The following is a 24051-nucleotide window of genomic DNA, read 5'->3' on the forward strand; positions in this document are numbered from 1 at the left end:
TCAAGTCCCAAGTCCAGGCTGGTGCACCAGAGCTGGGGCTGTCCCAGACATCAGTAGAGATTGAGTAATGAACTCATTGAGACCAGCCCTGTGGAGAAGGATTTGGGAGATTCTGGAGGAGGAAATTCTGGGCATGACCTGGCAATGTGCAGCTGCAGACCAGGAGACCAACTGCATCCAGGGCTGCATCAACAGCAGAGTGGCCAGCACATCAGGGAAGGGGATTCTGCCCCTCTGCTCTGCCCTTGTGAGACCCCAGCTGGAGCCCTCCAAAACAGGACAGACATGGATCTCTTAGAGGAGAGGCAGAGGTCACAAAGGTGATCAGAGGGCTGTAGCACCTCTCTTACAGAAGCTTGAGGATGTCTCATCACTTAAAGGGAATTTAGGTGAAAGATGGAGAACAACTTTTTGCACAGGCAGATAGTGATAGGACAAGACAGAACAGTTTTAAAGTAAAAGAAGAGAGATTTAGGCTGCAGGTTAGAAAGAAATTCTTTACCGGGGGGTTGGGGGGGGGGGGGGGTTGATGAATCACTGGAGGAGGTAGTGCAGAGAAGTCATGGCTGCACTATCCCGGGAAGTGTTTAAGGCCAGGTTGGATGTGGCCCTGAGCAAGCTGGTCTAGTGGGTGGCAATCTTGCCTATGGTGAGGGGTTGGAACTAGATGATTTTTAAGGTCCCCTCCCAAGTCATTCTATTATATGCTTCTGTGAATGTTAGCATTGTGCCAGGTAATAACGAGTTCAGGTTAAAAAGAAGAGTGAAATAAAAGGTCGAAGAGCTCTCTAGGTGTTCTGGAAGAGAAACATACAATAGAAGTAAATTATGTGGGAAGACAAGTGAACTGAGAAGACCTTGAGTACTATTCCAAAGAGTACATCTAGCAAGTTTACAATATTAGGCCAAGAGTTAAAGAAAATTCAAGGGAAAATATGTAGAAAATAGATTTAAGATAAAAAAAAAAAAAAAGACAAGCTAGAGAAGTGAGGTTTTTTTTTGTTGTTTTGTCTTGTTTTTACACAGATTTCTATTTGTTCATGAGACATTGAAGTAGCACAGAGGATAGGCAAAGTGCAAGTCCAAAAGATGAAGTACATAGCCAGTCATATTAAAGTGCTTGTAAACAAGCTGTCTGGGGAACAGTCTGAATACAGCTCTACAAATTTATCAGTGCAGTGTAAGGTATAAAGACTACAGAAAGGAGAAAAATGTAATTTTAAACAAGATGATGTCTTCTAAGAGTACTAGACCATTAAAAGATTTCAATTTCTCTTTTTCAATCAATTTTTTAAAATATCTAAATAGGTTTGTTTTAAAGAAAGAAGGGTAAAGTGCCTCATCTTATTTTTTTTATATTACACTATTGACTTTAACATAGAAGACTAATAAATATAGTCATTAATGTCAGAAACTTAAAAGTCCTTTGGAATTGAAAGTGTGTTATCATAATACCAATTCTTTGTGATGCTTTGGCACTATGCAATAATCACAGTTGCATTAGAAACATGGAAAGCCGGACTTGTCATAAGCCAGTGCCTTTTATTCAATCAGCATTGCCAGGCACTTGAAAATACTGGACAATTAATTAATTAATTTTCCATATTCATCAATGCTTTGGTCTAATTTAGATTCACGTTAAGATTATTTTTCTTGTGAAAATCTGTGTGGATTATAATTACTCCTTCAATCACAGTAGTAATTAGGAAAAATCATGACCAGATGAAACGGTGAACATAAGGAGTTAATATAGATGTTTAATATAGATGTTTGTTACTTATTAGGTTTTTTGATAACATTGATAATAGCAGTAGGTAGTATATTAATATTTTTTAACAGGAAATATCCAGCTTCAACTTTCATATCTGCTAACCATGAGACTGTCACATCATAGTTTCTGTGAGGTCTGCTCACACACTCTATATCCCCACCACTGCTCAGAAGTGGAATTCGAGTGTGGTAGAAGACTGATTAAAATCACAGATTTTATCAAAGCAGTAAATATCTCCAGTATTTATCTCCAGATCTTTCTATTCCCTGTAGCTTCTGACTTCTACTCCTATCTTCCACAAGAAAACTCTCTCACTCTAATTGCAGAGCTAATAGTTAAAATTTGGAAACATATCCCTGAATACCAATTGTGTTCTTAGCTGCTCAAGCCACAGCTTAGCTGCTACAGTCAGAGCCTGATTTTTCATAAAAATTGTTGTGGAAAATTGGCATAATAGGAGATAGGAGGAACATTTCCAGTCACAATTAAGTTCAAATAAAAACAAATACAGCAAAATTTTGTAAACAGTAAAAACACCCAGAAACTCCTTAGATAATTAGGAATGAAGCAAGACATGCTGACCTCAAGAGCAGTTTTCCCAAGCAAACTGAGAATCATCAGAATGTTGCCACCCAGTTATAAAATATTTTTATTCTATTTATCCTTAAAATGTCATCATGCTGATTCTTTGAAGGATGGAACATGAAGAAAATAAGCAATGTGTAAGAAGCACAAACTATTTCCCAATCTTCTCCTATATACTCTTCCTGAAAATGTCACTACCATGCTGAGTCTGCTAATAGGATCATTAGCTCATCAAATCAGGCTTAGAGTCTAAAACTTGAGAAGTGAGACACACTCACAAACTATCTCTGAAGAAACAGCTAATTAGGTGGAATATGACATGGTGTGGGCTCTGAAAAAGGTCAAACTAAAAGTAAGGCTTATAGAGTTGAATCTTAACAACCAAAATATATTTTTGAAATATGAGGAAACAGTAATGCAATGGCCCGATAGCCTCTCACATATAAAGTGGTACCTGAAGAACCTGATATGAAACAACATGGGAATTTTCACTCTCACCCAGTCTATCATATATCTCTCCAGGGGTGCTCTTTTCCATGTTGGAGTTACCTGCCTGGCATACAACCAGCATTAAGCACTGTCTCTGAGGCCTTTTCCCAAACTTTATGATTTTGTGATAACTCTAGTTGCTGTCAAGTGGAGCTAAGAATACAAACATGAATTTCCTCCCTGGAAGTATGAGAAAAAATCAAACAAACCAGCCAAAGAGGAAGAGGAAGGAAATTTGGGGTAGTTAACAGAAAATGGACATTATACAGTGGGACTGGGAAAGTACATACTGTCTTTAGGGTTAATTCTGAGCCAGAGTTAATCCTACACTATCCACCTTACCCTGTTTCCAGTTGCAAATCATTTCAAATTTACACTGTATCTGTCTCTATACATATGTATACGCATAATACATTCAAGAAAATAATACAGTCATTCACAGAATCATGAAAATATTTGTTAATAAGGAATGAAATAAAATATTCCAAACATAGGAATTAATTCAGTACAGATGAGATAGCATTTTCAGTACACATGAGATGGGGTAGGAGATTCAAGGAGGCCTATTTTCACTCATCCTAAAATGGGTAGATGGGGATAGGAACCCAGCAGGAGGAAGAACTCATTTTCTTTTTAAAGCAAAGATGCAGAGGATATACAGGAAGCACTGGAGTTCAATTGTCTTCTCAAGGCTAAGATAAGGGAATAGGTGCATGATGGCTCCTGATCTTACCCATTTGTGAGAAAGTCAAATGGGGTAAAAAAAGACAGAAAGACAAGGGTGCCAGTATTATTAGTTTCCATGAGTCATTGAAATGAAGGACTGATACCTGTGAGAGACTGAGATAAATATGTGGACAGAAAGGTTCTTATAGGACACTTCCAAACTTCCAGAATTTAAAGAAGATATCTTTAACATGAATATTATCTCATTTTACTCTCAGGTTTGTCAGATTTTAGAGTTGTATGGGTTGAGCAGGAATCCTAGAAGATACGAATGAAATTTTCACAGTTGAAAATGCGGACAATAAATTCTTGGAATTGCTGACTGAAAAGGGTAAAAATAATAAGTCAAAGCCTTATATGTTTGATGTGCACCTACCCATAAGATAGCAGAAGATCCCATGCTTAATTTAAACTAAATATAAGTCTCAAACAGCTGAAGAGACCCTCATGCAACCTAACACATTTCCTCACATGAATAAATGAGAAGAGACAGGAACACTGTGTGTATAAAAGAGCCCGAAACTGCCAGAAAACTTCCAATTCAATCCCATGCTGATATTAGCAAAAAGCAACAAACCCAAGTAGACAATATAACAACCAGTTTAAGATTGCACCTCTGTTGGAGCAGCTGGCAACAGAGCCACTGCAGTTAGTAGAGAAGCTGGAAAACGTCTAAGGATTGAAAAAGGCACAGGCACAATACTCACAGGTTGTCACACAAGTGGAAAACTGTGGGTAAATATAAAAAAGAATCTGCAAGGAAGTGTCAGGGCTTGCAAGCAGCGATTTACCTTGTCATCAGAAGTAGTGATGAGTACCAGTGGCAGGACAGGTGATTCCCAAAGCAAGCAGGAGACCTACGTACATATAAATAACATCTGGCTACATTAATATGATTGTAAGTGATACGGTATACTGGCAAAACAAGCAGCTTAATAATGCTGTCTGTATTCCTGGAAAAAGAAGTCATTATACTGATTTGCAATAAGTAGACTAATAACTGAATATCTGCAGAATAGGCACCTATTTCTGAATTAGTTGCACAGAATATATTTGCTGGACACAAAGAGTACTTGTAAGATTGATGCCATCTTATGTAAAAACAGACAACTCAAAATGCCAACCTACAAATATATATTCCTTTCCTGAAAAGGCACCTTAATTTAGTCCTTTTTAAACTGTCCTAAATTCTATGAAAGCCTGAGAAAAAATACTTAAGCTTCCTAGAACACATTCAGTTGGCCAAACACTGGTCTGGTATCATCTGAGACCCTTGCAACTGTACAATTAGCGGAACCTAAACAGCTTTTCATCTCACCCTGAAGAGGTGTAGGTCTTGATTCAGATGGCTTCACATAAATATCTAACATAATTTGAGGTACACTAGATTATATGGAACATCTCCTGGCTGCTCACAGATGCAGCAGAGAATCCAGTGGAGTTCTATGTCCTTTTACAGCTCTGAGGGCTGGGCAGTGCCTAGTGGAACATCTGTGGCTGGTCTGTGGGTAACCAAATCAAACTTACTGAGCACAGAAAACTTACAAATTATAACTGAACTCTGAAGACCTGGAGTTCAACTGTTGTGGTATAATTATGTGTCCAAAACAGGTTGGTGCCATCCAAATCACCTTTTATAAATAATGTCTGATCTATATCATGTTTCAAAGCATGCCTGTGAATTATTCAGGTGAGGACTCCTGGAAATAATCTGAAACTAGATGAAGGACAATTTAATACTGTGAATGATTAAAATCCAAATCTGAGCCACCATCCTCTCTCTGTTTAATTTGCTCAGATAGATGTATCTAGAGGCAGCCAGATAACAGGAGATTAAATATTAGTTCTCATTAAGATATACATACATATATATACATACTTTGTGAAAAAATAGATTTAAATATCTTAATAAAAGTCTAATTTCATTGCATATATCATGTTAGCTCCTCCTATAACAGTTTCTAGATGAATTATTAAAAAAAGAAAAAAGAAAAGAAGCAGCAAGCAAAATGCATAATACATTTCCTCAATTTTGATAAAAGAAGGAACACTGATGGTCATGATTACATGTCTTCATCATGCAAAACTGCTTCTGAACAGCCAAAGAAATTAAGTGGGATTTTGTTCTGGTTTTGGTTTTGCTTTGGGTTTGGGTTTGGGTTTGGTTTTGGTTTTGGTTTTGTTAAAAATTATGAACTATTATCTGGTAGAATTTGACAATTTGGCAGAGCATGGGACTTTGGGTGTCTCTCCTCACTTAATATGCAATTTATCAAAAAAGGAACATCAATCAGTTGTCCTTAGACATGAAGTACTAGAAGTGGAGCTGCTGCTTGAGTGTAATTGAAAAGAAAGCTTTTCCAGTAATGTGGAAAAGTTAATCTTTTCTTTGTTGAACAGAGAGTTCAATACACAAACAACAAACAGACACTTTCAAAGGGAAAACTGATTGCACTTAAATCCAGAGTACAAACCTTCCAGACAACATATACCAATAAAAACAGATTACATGATTCAGAAAGATGCTTACAATAGCAAGTTCCTTTTCTAAGTTTTCACTTAAGAAACTAACATCAAAGGAATATTTGGAGTTCAAAAAACAACTTCAGCTTCCCATTGACTCTGAGATTACAATATCATCCACTTCTCAATCACAGCAAGTGCTGATGGTCTGAAAGCACACAGCATTTCTTTGTGATGGGAGCCTGTAAAACAGTTTGATTATATGGAAGACAAATTGTTCTTGGAGATGATTCCTTATCAGATATCACATAACTGTTTAGAAATGCTGATAATGCAACCTTGAAATAAAAATCACAGGTTTTGTAAAGCTTTAAAATCTGGAACCTTTAGTTAATGTGGTGAATTCAGAGCCAGATCACAATTAAAATGCATTGGATGGTTAGTATATGATAGAACCCACAAAAGTAACAGAGAGAAATGAGACTTGAGCAGACTCATTATTTCTAGACACAGAATACAAAACTATTCTTGACAATTATACACCTATTCAGTGAGCCACAATGAAAACAACAAATCATTCGTATTCTGGAAATCCAATTTTCCTTGATAACCAATTAAAATGAAAAATATTGAATACATGGCAGCAACCTCATGAGTCTGCTGTAGCCTCCAGCAACCACACAATTCTGCAGCTCTAGACTGTGCATTTACAATATCCTGACATCTCAAAAAAGAGGGAAACTTAGGGGGAAAAAAAAGGTATGCAAACCATTAAAAAGATTTAATTTTATATCATCTCACCCTAATGGTACCCCAAACTACATATTCATGTTGTTAATTTAATCCCTGTAAAAGTAAGACTCATCTTTCTTAAGTTTAGGTCTCTGAAGACTGATCTTAAAATTAAAGTGTCTAAACTCTATCTTGGAGAGATAAAAATTTGTAGTAGATCATTTGTTCCAACCATTTTACAATGGGATGGGCTGACTTCTGATGGCATTTAATTCTTATTTTTCACCATGAAGAGAAGCCTCATGACCTGCTTAGACTAGATGCCTAGAGTATAAATGTGGCCAGAAGGTGAATTTCATTCTTACATATTTGTAAAAGAAGATACATCATAAAACTTGACGTTTTATGATGCATTTTCTTGTCTTTATTTGGCAGGAAGAGCAAGAGTACTGTTTTTGTGAAAGCTGCTGCTCTTGGTGGGGCTGCCATATGCTCTCCAAGCCTTACGCGGGTGGATGGAAAACTTGCCTGGGAACTGGGAAACCTGAGCTTAGTCAGACATATCAGGATAGTGTGGAAAACAACAGTTGTTCTGGATCATTGAACCTTTCCCCTAAGACTTTAGACATAGTCTAAACCCCCAGAATTCATGGGCCCAGAAGAACAAGCCATTTCTCATCTTTTTCTAAAGTAAAAATGTATAACCTAGACTTGGATATTGGGACAAGAGTCTTCTTTCTTTCTCTGATTTCATTATCACTGATTTTTGATGGATCACATCAACATTGGAACATTAGAATTCTGCATTTGTATTCTCCTTTTAAAAGGAAGAAATGTTTTAAAAGAGGGCTCTAGAGAACTTCTATGTAGTATTTAGATGAGCAGTGCTAATATTTCAGGGAATGTGCACGTGTCTGTGACAATAGAAAAGAGCTTCTTCAAGTGGTGAATCTCTGTTCAGGCAAGTAGATTGCAAAAGTGCTGCAGTGGGGTTCTTGGGAAGCTTTCTCTTTGGTGAAATGATATCCAATAATAACAAACAGAAAATTAATCTTATTTCTCTACTCTAAAAGTGTGAAATAAAGGTGAAGAGCAAAATGTGCATATTACAGAAAGAAAAAGAAGAAACCTATCACTTCAAGTGTAGAGCACACTGGAGAAGGAGAAGGAGAAGGAGAAGGAGAAGGAGAAGGAGAAGGAGAAGGAGAAGGAGAAGGAGAAGGAGAAGGAGAAGGAGAAGGAGAAGGAGAAGGAGAAGGAGAAGGAGAAGGAGAAGGAGAAGGAGAAGGAGAAGGAGAAGGAGAAGGAGAAGGAGAAGGAGAAGGAGAAGGAGAAGGAGAAGGAGAAGGAGAAGGAGAAGGAGAAGGAGAAGGAGAAGGAGAAGGAGAAGGAGAAGGAGAAGGAAAAAATAAAGAGAAAAGAGGAGAAAGAAGAAAAAAAGAAGCCCTCTGCTTCTTTATTTTCTCAGGATTAGAAGCAGTATCTTCAAGCTTGAGGGAAAAAAATAACAGTTTAGAAAGCATGGTAATTAGAGGTTTAACTGTATAGCTATAGAATTTGCTACAGAAACAAAATGCAAAACCTGGCTTGCCTTTCATCAGCAAAAGTTCCTGGAGGAATACTTCAATTAAATATAAATAAAAAGATTTTCTTGGTGTTTTGCCCTTTGCCGAAAGCATATTAGCTGTGTCAAAATATCATTGAACATAAAACATGATAACTTTAAAAATAACCTTTGAATCTATGTTTGAGAAAATTCATAAATTTTCAGTCCAGTGTCAGCAAATAAATGCAGTACGAAATCTAGAGTAACATTTGTGAATTCAATGTGTTTTGAAAAGAGGGACAGAACACAGCAATACTGAGTGTCTCAAATTACTGAAGGATTATGCTCAGGCTGAGTAACACATTTTAATTTGTTTAGTTAATTGTAATTACCATATTAAAGTTCTTAGTATAATTTAAGAATCTTGATAGTATAAATCCACAAGAACAGTAATACAAAGGAAGAACCATAGTACTCTTTTCATATCCACAAAGTCCTTGGCCTGGCAGAGCAAATGAGCAGCAGATGCTAAAGATAAATCTTGGGCAAAGTGACAAGGAATGAGTGTTTATAGCATCTTTCTATAATTCAATTCACAAGATGCAATTTACATATTCATTTAAATCTATGGCCATACCATGCACAGAATGTCGGGATAGCTAATTCTATTTAAGGGATCTTATAGTACCTTAACAAAATCTGTGGTGTGAAAACAGCCTAGCCTGCACATGTCATTTCAAGATAAACACATTCTAAACCTGGAAATCAACATGTCAGATGAATTTATTAACTAAACAATTTAACAAAACCGAGGTATCTCTTTCAGTGTCAAAGGCAAATCATTTCCAGTTCCATATCCAGCCAGCAAACCAAATTTCCATCCATCTCAGTTTCTCAGAAGAGCAAATTAGTGTGAGAGGACAGGCCCTTGCACTGGAACTCAGTCATCAGTGTAGAGGATAAATACTGAAATTGCTTTAACTCAGGACGACCAGCACTTTCAAATAACAGGTGTATTTGAGAAGGCAGCCTGGGCCAGGAATTATTCTCATTAGGCACATTGCACGTGGCCACCCTATTTCAGAGGCTAAGAGAGATTAGTAAAATGAATGTGCTGTAATTTTGCCATTTGGCTTTAAGGCCAGAAAGAAAACCTTGGCATTGCTCTGTAATTAAAATAAACATAGCCACAAACCATAGCATTTTTTATCTATACGCCCACTGTTTTCACCACTACAAAGGTATCAGCATCTATGACTTTTTAGCAAATACTATTCATGTCATTATGTCTGGACTGTAGAATAGCTCCATGTTAGAGAAGTGGGGTTTGAAAGCTTTCAAGGAACTCTGATGAGTGAAAAGCTACGTCATGTGTCATATCTTCTTGACATCAATATCGAATTAATTCAGAAAGGAAAGAAATCTATTATGAAAGGTTTTTATGCATTATAAATGGTGAGCTTGAATCTAATCTAATCCAGAAATGGTTTTCATAGTAGGCTCTCTTAGGAGGCATATTCAAGTGGTTGAAGTGTAAAAGTACAAAAATTTGTATATATATGGAAGACTCAAAGTCAGTCTTAAAATTATTACATGGCTCCTCAGAGAGTAAACGACTCCAGCTGTTCTGCCTTTCAAAGATCCAAATACCTAAGAGGTGATAGAAGAGTGTACCTCGTTATATGGCCTCAGAATACACAATAAATATCTTTTTTTGGACAAAATGGTAAAAAAAAAAAAAAAAAAAAAAAAAAGGTAAAAAGCCATTAAACTGCCTTGCTTTCCTCAGACAAAAAAGGAAGATACACTAATATTTGTATATCCTGGAAAAATAGTCTTGTGGGTATGCAAGCAGATTTTCCTCAATACATGAATTTAAAGTTCACAGCTAAAGCAGTTTGTAAGTTTAATTAGTCTTTTCTGAGACAAATCAATGCATGAACTTCTGCTGGTAAGAGGAAATCCTTTTTTGATAACACACATTTCTCCCACTTTCTTATTAACATCAAGAGAGCAAAAGAGAGGACAAAACACTAGGAAGCAAGTTTGTGTGAGTCCTGATTCTGAGACAAAAACTATGGCTAAAAATAGTGCTAGGCCACTGCAGACAAAATAGTGGGGGAAAAAAAACACCAAAAAAACCAACCAACCAACCAACCAACCAACCAACCAACTAACCAACCAACCAACTAACCAGTCAACAAACTGCCCCCACAAATAAAACAATCTAAAACCTAAAAAATAAACAAAAAAAATGCACATCAAACCAAACCAAACTGAACCAAATGAAAAGAAACAAAAAACCAAACCAAACAAACAAAAAAAGTAGCCCAAAACAAAACAACCCTAACAACCACAACCCCTCCCCCTCAATCAACCAAACAAAAAACCTTCAAAATAATCATCTTACAATAAGAAAAACAATAGCAGTACATACAAAAACATAGCAAATGAAATAAATTAATTAAAGATTTTATAACAGAATATTAACTAAAGCCACTGAAGCATGGTGCCACTTAGAGAATTCTCACCTCTGTCAAGAAAAGTGAAAAGATTTATTCAGGAGTTCTGGAGATGCTACTTATGCTTTTATATCCTCAGAAAGAAAACTGATTTCTTTCTAGATTTTAAATAAAATTCAGGGTTTTTACTCCCTAATGTCCCCAAATCCATTTTTGTAGCGTTATCTTGGTTAGTTCTCTCCAATCCTCTATTCATATGCTAGATCATTCTCATTTGAGAATAGCATCTTGCACTTGTTCCTACCAAATGGTGCATTTTTTTTTTCTGAGAGTTCTCTCTCCTGTATTAAGATAATTTTTGGCTTTATTTGCATATCCCAATATAGTGACATTGCCTTTGACCTCAGTTACTGACAGATTTAATACATCAACTCTTATCCTAATGTTTATTCATAAAAATACTGATGTGTTCCACTCAAGATATATCTTGGCAGGGACTATTTTGGTGCAACTTAATGTTCTGCATATGAACTATTGAAAACTGTTCTTTATAGTCAGCTTGCAAACATCTTTCCACCTATATTACCTAATACGATGCAAATGATGTTTCCATATCAAACTTTTAAGAATGCAGCATAAGAGGAAATAAACCAAGACCAGTCAAAAAACTGAAAATATATGGCAGTGGAATAATATGAAATGTTAGCATGACTGCCTCTCCTCTTCCCATAAAGTCTGTTACCCTGCTATGAAAAAATAAAGGCTAGACTGCTTTGATACAAATTTCACTGGCTGTTATTCACCACTTTGTTATTATCCAGGTACCTACAAATTATCTGATTATCCTTGTGCAATATTTTTCTAGGAAATTAATAAAACTTATTGACTGATCTCCATTTCTACAGTTCCTCTTTATGTCCTTTTTAAACATGGATATTCTATTCCTTTTTTTTTTTTTTCCAAGCCTTACAGGATCTAACAGGATTCTATTGGCTTCCAAAAGTAACTGCTCAGAGACCTGAAATTCCATCTCCATCTCCTTCTGTTATGCAATTGTGGTCTCAGAAATGTAAACAAACAGTGAGGCCATGTTAGGCAGACTAAACTTTAGACTGATGGACACTATGAACCCAGAGCATTATCTTCATGTAGAGAAATAAAAGAGAAAAAATAAGAGCTTTTAATCTGATTCAGACATTTAGGTTATACCTTGAAGGACATTTCAAGTGCATCCCTCAGACAATTTACAGGGACATTTTTACAATTTGTAAATTACAAAGGCAATCAGAAGGCTGACTGCTCCCTCTATTTTGGCATGGTAGGAAGATCCAGAAAAGAGTAACACTGGATGTTTTATTAAACTGATTGAAGGAACTCTTTAACTCAACAAGAAGAAAAGAAAAAGCCAGGAATGTTGGACCTAACACCAACAACAAAATCTGCAAACTGGAAAAGAGCTGCAATTTGTTTAACATATACTTGACTGTGGAGTTGAAAGCGAGAGCGTTTCCAAAGTGAATTTTTATAAATATACATATATATATAGTTACATACATGCTTTTACATGGTTTTTATATAATATTGCTTATCTTCTAAAACACACAAGAAAATATGTTCAAGTTCACGAAGAAGAGGGCTTAGAAAAATAGGTAGTCTTTAGTCTAGACTTATTCTTGTTTAGTATTTTGAAAGGAGTGGAAAACTTGCAAATACTTGGAGTCCTTTTATTATTGTAATCTTATCCAGTAGATTGTCTACAATGTTAGAAGAACTTGAACCGAATTGCCTGAATCGTAATGAGATTCATTTTTCCATTGTATGACACTGAATATTTCCCAGTATGTAAGAAAAGTTCAAAATATGGTCCAGGTGAATGTTTATGCAGATTATATTTAATGTCAATTTTTTATTTTCAGAGGGTTCTTAGTATTAATTTTATTTTACAAGTAGAAATAAATATCACAATCACCAGAAGAAGACTGTTGAAATAAAACAAAACAAAGAATGCAATTGAAACATTTACAGTTCAATTTTTATGATACATAGTTGCCATATTCTTGTTAAAATGCCTTGGGATAATTTAAGAGACCTCCTTAAAAAATAAAGGTCATTAAGCAAGCTAATACGTTTTTGAGTGTGGTACACAAAGGCTAACAGGAACTCACAGAATAAAATCTTACAATAAAGAACCAGAAAAACTTTTATTCTTGAAAATGTCTTCATTGCACATTATAATGAAAATTTCAGTGCATCATTCTTTAATATTCAAGCTAAGCAAAAAGATCATTAGAAATGTATTGAAGATCTTAGGTCACACCTGGCTGCAAAGTGAATGCTTAGGCAACTTATGAGCCTTGTAATGGAATGAGCAGAGGAGAGAAAGCTAGTTATAATTTGGATTTGTTTTTCTGTTTCCCTATATTAGAGATGTGAATTAAACAAATACAGTTCCTAATATCCAAACTTGTAACATTTCCACAGTCCTCTGTGTATTCTGAGGTGAAGTGGGCCATAAGAATAGTCTTTTCTATGCAACCAGATATTTCCTTTGAAAGAAACTATAAATATGTTGCAAATTCTTGTGTGACTTTTTTGTGTTTGAGAGGTGATAAGCTACTAATTTCTGATTTCTTTTCAGTGTGATGTGTCTGAGAACATGACAGTAAAAGGGGGTCTGTAACATTAGGACAAGCATGTCTAAATAGAGGCACTTAAAGATTATTACAATCTCCTTTATGCTTTTGTCTTATCCCTCCATGCTGCTTTTATTCATGTCTCCTCTCTTTCTTATCTTGTTCTGAAAATAATGAGTTCCTCAGCTTGTTGAGACCAAGAGCAGCACTCAAAAGGGAACTGCTTGGATGGGGTACAACTTTTGACAGAACAAAAGAGAAATTGGTGTCCTTCAAGAAACTTCTGAAATGTCGACAATCTTGGAAAGTACAATTCTGGGAAAGGAATGAGTAAGGGTCAGTTCTAGAGTCACCAAGATTTTTTTTTTCTGGTTTTTTACAGAAATTTAGAAAAGTTGGCTGGTTAACAGAACCAGATGTCTTGAGCATAATTGCCAGTTCTTGCCTTGATGTGCTTACTAATGGTCCTTTTACTCTCACTGCACTGCCAACTCCAAAAGCTCCAAAATAACTAGATTTTCCAGTATGCTTTTCCTTTGGGGGAAGACTTTGGGTTTGGGGAAACGATGAAATTTTATCTTCCCCTCATTATGATCTTTCTCGGATGACCCTGTGAGTAGGAGTTTGATTAGATGAATTAAAGTTTGGCTAATAATCCCAAAGGCAGGAAAGTATTCATATCACCCCATTCACTGTGAAATTTCCCTCTTCTCAAGTTTTGGTGAACTCACCAATACGTCACCTCTACTCTAGGCCTGCCAATCACACATTCCCTGTACTCACATGAGGAACTCCCACCTGTACCTAACATTTCCCTCCTATCAGCTGCAAATAATGACTAATTCTCACCACCCCCCCCCTTCTTATTTCTCAGTCTGGGAAATAATGCCAAGAGTGACAACTGGGTTTTTTTTCCCCAGACTGAAGTATCAGGAGTTGAAAATAAAGGGGGTTAGAAGACCGCAGCACCTCTATGGAAACAATCATATCTGCCAAAGATCACAGTGGGAAAATACTGATCTGAAAGCAGTTGGTTCATAACTTCAGAAAATCTGAGAAAAGATTGGCAAAATTTAGCTAAACTTCCAACAAGGAGTCTAGCAAAGCAGGAGGACTCTGCTTTAAAGACACTTCATGCAGGAAATGTTAAAATTTTATTTAATAAGACATTAAATACTTTTAGTTTAATACTTGCACTGTTGAAGGAGAACAAAACTGAACTGAGTTTGAACATATAGGAGCACACATACATATATGTGCAAACATATGTTTATCTAATAAATGTGCCTCTGATGTTCCTTCTCTAAATTATTCCTAGTTTCAGTCTTATTGTTGAATTTGAATAAAAGTAAACCTTAAGACACGGGGTCCTCAGGTTAATTAGCTATGAAGTTGGTCATGCAGTCTTTAATGCAAAACGTCACAGTTTCTGAAAACTGAGAAGTCAATGAATGAAAAAATTCTTTCAATAATTTGAAAATGGCATTAAAAACTTGGAAAGACCTGGAGCAACTAAAATACTAAAATATTATCCAATCACAGGGAAAGGGAGAACATGCTGAATTCTAATTAGACAGTTATGTGGGTGGTAGAAGCTTTATTCTGTTCCTATTTGTTGAAACAACATATTTACATCACTATGTAATTAGTGTTCTTCCTTGAGATATTTTGAGTAGGTTATTTGGATCAACTAAATATACTCTTAACAGAATGAAAGGGATTCTTTTGCCACTAAAACTAACGGGGAAATCTCTCTGTAAGGAAGAAACTTTAGGTCTTTAACTCTGTAAGCTTTTGTGCCAATCTAGAACAATTTACTCTTCTAAGCAGCCTTCAATAAGTACTAACTTGCAGAAAGATGTTATTTTTATTCTCTTGTAAGGCAATATACTTCCTGGAAAAAATACATTATATGGGTGGGAAAAGGACCTACAGTGAATCCATTCTTATTATAGTTTAACTTCAGCAAAGTGAAATTCACGACTTTGAAATTTAGTTTTGCAAAATTTTAAATTCTTTATTTTGACATTACATGATAAAAATTTCTAAAATTAATATCTTTTGGAATCAATGTGCTATTTAAATTTTTTGCTTTGCTTTAAGTCTCAGATGACTAATATAACTGGCTTTCTGATTACAAAGAATTTTTATGGCTTACATGTTTTAGAGCATATTTTGGGCCAAGCAGTAGAAGAACTGAAAAAAACCCCTTAATTTTCAGCCATTAAAATTCAGTGTCTTTCTGGATGTGGTAAAGATTGATGTCTAGGGAAATAATTATCCTCTACTGAAAGTCAGATTACAGTATAAAAGTGAAGAATGCAAGGCTCTGGTTAAAATCCAGTCCCATCTTCAGGTGTCCACTGCATTAATGCTTTAGATGTTTTCTTTTGAGTCTCTTCTCTAGATGCACAACTAAGCAGTGGTTTATTTCTGGTTTGTGCAAAGAAGGTAAGAATTTTTATTAGCTATAAAAATTGAAATGCCAAATGGAATCTCATCTGGATCAGGAAAGAATAGCTGTGATAAATAGAACACACTTGAGCAACACCTTTTCTTTGACAGCAGCAGCGTATGTATTGGTTGTTTGGGTCAAGCTAAAGCAGTTCCTTTTGTTCTGGAGCCTGAAGGTTGCTGGTTCAGTGTCTCTTGTGAGTGTATGAGGTGGCTGGCGGGAAAGATCTGCAGCAGACACTGAATCTGTGCTCACAACATATGCTAGGAAAGGGAGCAAGAAGCCAACCTGTACTGCAATTTCTTTGGTAACCATATATATATTTTTATATGTATATACACACCCCCAATATCTATCTGTCTTTTATTATCTAGAATATTAAAGTGGTATCTGTTGTTCATTAATTTTAATCCTCTGACTGTTCCTGATGTGTGGACTATGCCTTGACACTATAATAGTGTATGAGCACTTTTCAGCTCATCCTTGCTATTGTTACTATATTTTTAAAAAATTGTGCATATAATTACCCAGTTTTGCTCTTTTCTTCTTACATGATTATGCTATTATAAAATCCAATAAAAAAATGGGTGAGCTGAAAAGGAAAGAGAAACCAATTTAAATTAAATTTCCAAATCAGATATCTAATACTGATAGATTACCTTTTTTTAAAATATAACACTGAACAAAAGAAACAGTAAAAATGCAAATATTGTTTCTCTTTATAATGAGATTTCTTTGCACACTAACTTTTTGCCTAACCCTGGAGCTGCCATAGGCATTGCAGTAGCTTACTTGCACTCCTTCTTTCTTTCTTATTGCCTTCTTTATTAAGCAATAATAAATGCTTTTGAATATTTAATGTTAAAATAGCTATATTATTTACCTCATTGGCTTTCAAGAGAATAAGGCATTTATTTAATGTGGTAATGATTTGCCATTTTACAAGACTAATTTCCAAAGTTTTCAAAGCACTTTGAATCAGTAAATTTAATATATTTTCTATCTTTCCATCTTTATTAAGCACTATTAATTCAATGTATACATTAGGTAAACAAGAGCAGTGAAGCCTCCTGAAGCCATACTGGACACAGAAAGGATATGCTTATATTAGGAAGTAATTTGGAGTGATTCAAGGGCGTGTTTCAGGTAAAATCACTGTGGCCCCTTGATCCAAGTATACCCTCTGGGTATTTCAAAGCTGTCTCACTGCCTGGATATTATTTCTTTCCTTCTGTTCTCCTTTAGGGGACAGCAAATTTTATTCACCCATGTGGACAGAAATTTCTCATTTATTGCCTTCTGGCAGAAGTCTGCTTCCTATGTACCAAAATCATTTTGCAAACCAAATCAAAACAAAAAAAATGGAGAAAGTTGAAATATTTCAAAACTGTGCATTCACTCTGAAGAAGATCTCTAATATTGGTTTGGAAGCAGCTAGGACACATGTCCAAACCAGAACAGGTTTAAAATACACCTGCCTAAAGCTGAGACAGAAGCTGGTGATTTCCAGTTTGCAGTTAGTGAATAGCAATGCAACAACTGGGAATTGGCTGTGATTACAGGTTAAAATTACAATGAATCAGCCAGAGAAATAAACTTCTAATGCAACTGAAGTGTTTTGAAGTTACTAGTAAGCACCTCTCTCACCTTTAAACTTCTGTAAAAAAAAGCCCAACACTTTTGCAGCAAAGTGTCCAACTGATATTTGTATGAATCACCTACTATTGCCTCTTTTCTCCTTAATCTTTTTATTACTGGCCTGTCCTCAACTTGAACTCCTTTAAATAGGATCTTCATCTGTCCTTCCTGAAAGCAAAGCACTTAACACATACAGTGTGCTACCATAAAGAAAATAACAAAATAGATGACATTTTGGATCTAGAGGCAGATATGGCTGTTGCCATTCATTCCACAGCCTGATTTATCGCTGCAATCTTTGTATTGCATAGTGCCATCAATGTTTTTTTAATATACACAGAGGTGGCAGAGAACTTTCAGAAAGGACTTTCATTAATAATTGAATCAAGATTGGTTTGCTGTATTGCGTAAGGTCAGATGATTGATTAACATATGGACAGCAGCTGAAGAGGGGAAACATTTTCAAAACTTCCCAATATTTTCTCTGTAAATAACTATAACTCCCTTGTTGCTTTCCAATTATGGAAGTTTCTGTCACCTACTTAGCAAACAGAAGAAGTGCCATGGTATTAAGATGACCCAGCTGCACCATAAATGCCAGTTAGAGGAAGCAATCAATTTCCAGTTAGTTCAGTGTCTGAAAATGATTTATCCAACTTTCTGATGAACATAAGGATGTTCCAAGCAACAATTGCTTGACAGAAGAAAAAGGAGATTTATCTCAACTGAATGGGAAGGAAGAATTCAGTCAGCTCTTAACATATTATTTGCAATCTAATTTGTTTTTCAAAAGAAGTAATGTTTATTTAACACAGTAGCATTTTACTACATGCAGTGCTAATGGAGGTTAAATAAAAGACACAAGGGCAACAAAATCCCTCACTTACTTTTCACACAAGGACAAAACTGCTATGTGAGAGAAATGCAGATTAATTTCTCAATCCTCATAGCACTTTTTGACACCACTGGCTATGGGTTACCTCTTAAGGATTTGAAGATTTTACTAGAGCTGACTGATTTAGATTTGGATAGATTTAAATCATACTTGTCAGTGTGCTATTAATTTTTAACCACAGTCATTTTTCCCCAGACCTGTTAATATGCTAGGCAGTCCCAGGAAGCATAAAACTTTGACCCATGCTCTTCAGTATTTGCATATAGCACTTTCTGGAGGTGCTTTATTCTGTAATCAAAATTCTAACTACCTCCTCAACAGCATACAGATATGGGAATCCACAGACCCAGATAAAAGGCCCTTCAGACTGGCTGTATGATTATCAGACATACATTCTTTTATGCTAACTTGTCTTTTTCTCCACAATTTAGATGAAACACAGCTTCAGCTCGCTACTAAACTTTGCAGAAAACACTCTCTCTGGAGGTGCAGTGTGGTGGAATATGGTTTTTCCTTACAACCTACCAATTATTTTCATGTCTTTTCTGGACCTTGAGATCTCTTTGGGAGCCAGGTTAGTCAGAAATAAAGTAAGGCTAAGATTACTGTTGCCTCAGCACAACAAAAAACTTTGTTTGAAGCTTTTCTGACAACCCATTTGGGAATGAATGCAGCCCCATCTTTTCAGAATTTCAAAACAGATCACTACACAACCCCAAACTGTCTCAAGTTTTCAAGCTGAGACAACTTTGTAGAAATAATAGAAGCATTTCATTACCATTGGTCCAACATTGAATTTATTATTTTAAAACTTGGTAAAATATACTTGCAGGCTTCAAAACTGGCAGACTTTCATTTGAAAACTCCTGCATCTATATGATCTTCTCCAGAAACACTAAATTTTGTTCCCTGCAGCTAGTCAGTGATACAAGGTCTGTTGAAGACACCTTTTCTGAGCTCTGCAAGGGGTTGGTCAGTTTAAGCCCTCAGGTCTAACATCTCTGTTGGAAGGAGAATTCTTTATTACTTGTGGGGACTTCAGTGGGATTTTGGTGGACTGACCTTGGCTGAACACCAAGTGCCCACCTAGGCGCTTGTCTCTGGATAGGAGGAGAAAAATACAATGAAAGACTCATGGGTCAAGATAATGACAAGGAGATTATGCATCAATTATTGTCAACGGCAAAAAAGCCAGCACAGACTTGGGGAAAGTAATTTTTTGTCACTGTCAAAGTAGGATATTGAGAAATAAAAACAATTCCTACTCTTCAGCTTCAGTCCCAAATTCTCTGCCTGAGGAAAAAGGAGGTGGCGTTTGGAGATACAGTGTTAGTCTTCCCAAACCACCACATGTTGGAACCCAGCTTTCCTGGGATTGGTTGAACACCTGCCTGACCATAGGAAGGGGTGAATGAATTTCCTGTTTTGCTTTCCTTGTACACATGACTTTTGCTTTATCAATTAAACTGTCTTTGTCTCAATGCAAAAGTTCTCACTTTTATCATTCTCTCCACCATCCCACCAGGAGTGAGTGAGTAAGAAGCTCTGTGGGGCTGTGTTTCTGACCGGGATAAAAGACTGAAAATCTGCTACACTGTTGACGTCCCCAGAGAGAAAGGGAATCTCTGCTCTGGTGCCTGGAGCACTTCCTCCCACTTCTGAACTTGGTTTCTGGAGGGTTGTTTCACATATTCTCACTCCTCTGCAGTTGCTCCTCTGCAGCTATTTCCTCCTTAAACCTGAAGTTCCAAAGGTGCTACCACCGGATGGTCGCTGATGGTTCTGACCTTGGCCAGCAGCAGGTGGATCTTGGAGCTGGCTGGCGCTGGCTCTGGCAGGTACGTGGGAAGCTTCTGACACCTTCCCAGAGAAGTCACCCCTGTAGCTCCCTCACTGCCAAAACTTTGCCACACAAACCCAATAGAGCCCTGCAGCTGCCTCTGTCAGGTTTGCAGGAGAGAGACACGAATTCTGTGAAATATCTGTAACTCTGGACATATCACTATACATGTGCTGCCGAGACTGGTGAGAGTAAACTGAAACCTCAATCAAGACCTGCACCATCAATTTTTCAAAGTCACTTGGGAAACTATTACAGAAAAAGAAAGCAAGAAAGATTCTTGCATGGGAACTTCATTTCATCTCTAGAACTAAACATTTATCCTGGGATATCTGATCAGCATTTAGACTCTCCATTTGCCTTTTTGTGACCACTGCCCTCAGTTTTCCCTTTCCTCCATAAGTTCCTTGTTCTGGCAAAAAAATGCAATCAAAGAACTATGAAGAATTTAAAGAAATAAATTTTTTTAGACAGTGTCAATAATACACTTACCACTCAGATGATTGTTTGATTTTTTGTTTTAAAAAAATCTCTTAAAATAGATTCTGTATAATTCCCCTGCAGTCTGACCTAATGCTTGGCCATATTTGTACGTTTTTTTCCTTTCTTTGAACCTTTGAAAACTAGAAATAACTTTTCTCTTTCTTAAAATTAGATTTTTTTTTTTTTAATTGAAGAACTTGAATCCTTAATATTCTATTTTCCATACTAAAAAACTGCATTTTCTAAATAACTTTCTAAACAAAATTTCATGAACTTTGGTCACCTTTTTAATTTAAAAAAAAAAAGTAAAATTGATTCAAAAATTGGTTTTTTTCTCTTTATTTTACATAATTTTTACAGTTTACTTTCATTGCCTACTTCATTCTTTATCTCTGGCATTTATTATTTTATGAATTCCTATACAGATTTGAAACATAATATATTATAAAATAAAGGAGTCACCTCATTGCTCTTTTAAGCACCAAATACATTCAAATAATTATTTACATGAGTAATAATCAAAATTATCAATAAAATATATTACTTCAACCTTAAAAAAAATCACCCTTATTTTTCCTAGTACCACAATGATAAGGTTCTACATCATTACCTTTGCAATTAAAATTTAATGATTTGCCACCCAAATTTATATTATTCATTAGTGAAGGTTCTATCTTTACAAAATTTTTAGCAGTTCTTTGATATCCATTGCAGAAAGCTTTCTGTTGTTAAAATTAGAGAAACTTGTTTTCATTTCTTTCGTTCTTTGGCTTTTTTTTGTTCTTTTTTTTAAATTTAAACTCTATGGTGCCAGAACTCTCTTACTGTGTCTGTAAAGTAAATAGCAGAAGAATTAATCCCACTTGAAGATTAATCCCTCTATTGTTGTGTTTCCAGGCACAAACATTTTAGCTGTAAAATTTCCAATAAAATTATTTCTCTTGCTACTGTCTGTAATATCTATTTCAGGAAAGAAAAAAGGAAAATAAAATCTGACAAAAAGTAAAGGTAACTTTACTTTCTCTATAGTCTATAGTCAAAAATCAAAAGATTTATTCTGATAGAAGGTAAATGGTTTGGGGAAATAAGAAATTCATATGAAATATGGCTTGAAAGCTCTCCTGTGAGAGGCTAAAGAGGACACAAAGCTCTTTAAGTGTGTGGGGGTAGCACTTTCTGTGCCATTAGAGCTTGATTAGATATTATAACAGATAATCTAAGATAAAATTAGACTCTGACAAGAAGCAATTGAACCCTGAGTTTTGACAGTCATCTGTTGGACACCTTACCATTTTTATCATTAGGACCTCTTATATGACACATAAGGATTTTTTCCAGTGGATAATTGTCATAAGTGCATAGTGAAATGTTATGCCTTTTTGCAGAGATGCACAGGTTAACCCTAAGCACTGCCACAGGGGAGGATTTTGGGGGGCCTGATTTTGTATGCAGTCCAGTGCAGCAACTGTGGTCTTTGATGGGCCGCAGGAAAAATACAAAGGTCATAATATCAAGAGTCTGAAAAGCAGATTAACCTTCAAATCTTGCCTGCTTGATTGGTCGACAGTTTAAACTTTCTAGCATAGATTAGAAAGAATAGCTCTTGGGTTAGTCTTGTCTTCTATGGCAATCATTTTTTTGTTTGACTTATATCAATGTCAAGGGTCAAGCAGTGTCTCATCATGAAGTGCTCTAAAAAACCAAAGAGGATTCACTTCAGAGTTTAAAAAGAAAAACAAAATACTTTTGAGATGAGACAAAACATGATGTTTTTGTGGAAAGCAGAAATCTACCATGTTGCCTAGAAAATGTGAAAGTCGTGGCTTTGGTTGCAGTTTGAAGTGAACCTTCACCCAGGGTATCCCCTGATGGTACTGTGACATTCTGTCTAGCAATCATCTCCAATTACAGTAAAGTTGGAGGAGTCTCTTTCTCTAGTGATATACTCATCTACCAGGTGTTCTGAAACAAAAGGACCAAAGATGATTTGAGTGTTAACCAGAATTTTGTGTGTGAGTTGAGTCAAGTTTTCATACTTTCACGTTTGGAGTCCAGAAGGTCGAAAGCATAGATCTGTCTAGGATGTTATCGTTAACTGTCCAAAACATCTTGGTATGAAAACGCTTGAATTTCAAAAAATTAACTGACTTTATGAAATCACTGTCATTTCAGAGATTTAAATATCATTAACATCACAGTGTTAAATCAAAATCCCAGGAAAATTTCAGTCTCACTTAAGGTTAAATTTCACTTAAGGCTAAATTTAATCTCTATCTACACACAATTGTTGAATTTTTCTGTCATCATAAAACAAAAGAGAACTTTATAAAAATTGGTGCAATAATGAATTATTTCTAAATTGCACGTTTCAAGAACTTTATCTGACTTTTTTGCTTTATAATGGCAAGAGAAAATTGTTACTGTAACAAGACACCCAGTAGTTTATTACTACAAGGACTATTATCTTATAGGGGTTCAGAATAGTATTTTGGTAGTTTTGGTTTTTTCCTATTTTAATTTTTCTTAAGCTATTTCTAAGTAAGAAGAGAGCATTTTATGCCAGGAAAATCTCTCTTTTTCCTGTGATGGAAGAAGGAATATGCACACAACTTTGGATGTGGCTTTCTGACTCTGAGACATAAACCATACAGATTTGTTCACAACTGCAAATCTGCCAAGATTCAGGAAGACCCCACAGAGTGAGCTCAGGTTTGTAGTATTCCGTTTCACAGGTTGATAAACACTCCTGACCAGAGCATGAGTGGTTTACAAAACTCATATTAGTGTTCTGTGTAAAATAGAGTTAATTACTAATTAATTTAGTAATTTCCATCTGATTTTTGTTTTGTATTCTGTCCAACACAAGTGTTTAGTAAAACAAAAAGTAAATTCATACAACAAAAAATAAATCACAGTGTAGTTTTGCAAGGTCAGAGTAATGGGAAAACTATTAGAGGTGAATTCATTGTTATTCATTTCACTTCAAAGTTAGATGTCAGTTCCCATGACCCAGTAAATGGAGTGTAATTACTGCATATATACAAGTATATAAATGATATAACAGAAAAATCTGACTCCTGTAGATGTTCTTGGGAAAGGGTTTTTTTCATCATCTAGGTGATTAAAAAATTGAACTCCTCGACAGTAAGATCAGTCAAATTACTTTCCCATCTCCTGACAGAAAAAAATACAATTTGAAGGGTCTTATTAAGCAATTTATCTCTATTGAGCTCATTAAGTTCTGGACAGTTAATAAGAATATAATAGAATCTTGGATGTCCTCTATAACATAATCTGACAAGTTGAAGCTGCATTCCAACTTCATTTGGATGG

The 24051-nt window shown here is 35.7% G+C and overlaps 1 long non-coding RNA gene across 2 annotated transcripts in view; it reads right to left on the reverse strand.

Moving 5' to 3' along the window:
• The window catches only part of LOC140683622 (uncharacterized), a 201923-nt gene that overhangs the window by 127472 nt on the left and 50400 nt on the right, over positions 1 to 24051 (reverse strand). The window contains exon 1 of one of the 2 annotated variants that reach the window (XR_012054807.1): positions 10844 to 11108. The exons of the other annotated variant lie outside the window; for it this stretch is intronic. This is a non-coding gene — a long non-coding RNA (uncharacterized lncRNA). Of the gene's footprint in view, positions 1 to 10843; positions 11109 to 24051 lie in introns of those variants that run through there. 2 annotated transcript variants of the gene reach the window in all.

Source organism: Taeniopygia guttata, chromosome 3, assembly GCF_048771995.1.
Source record: "Taeniopygia guttata chromosome 3, bTaeGut7.mat, whole genome shotgun sequence".
In the NCBI taxonomy this organism is placed as follows: domain Eukaryota; kingdom Metazoa; phylum Chordata; class Aves; order Passeriformes; family Estrildidae; genus Taeniopygia; species Taeniopygia guttata.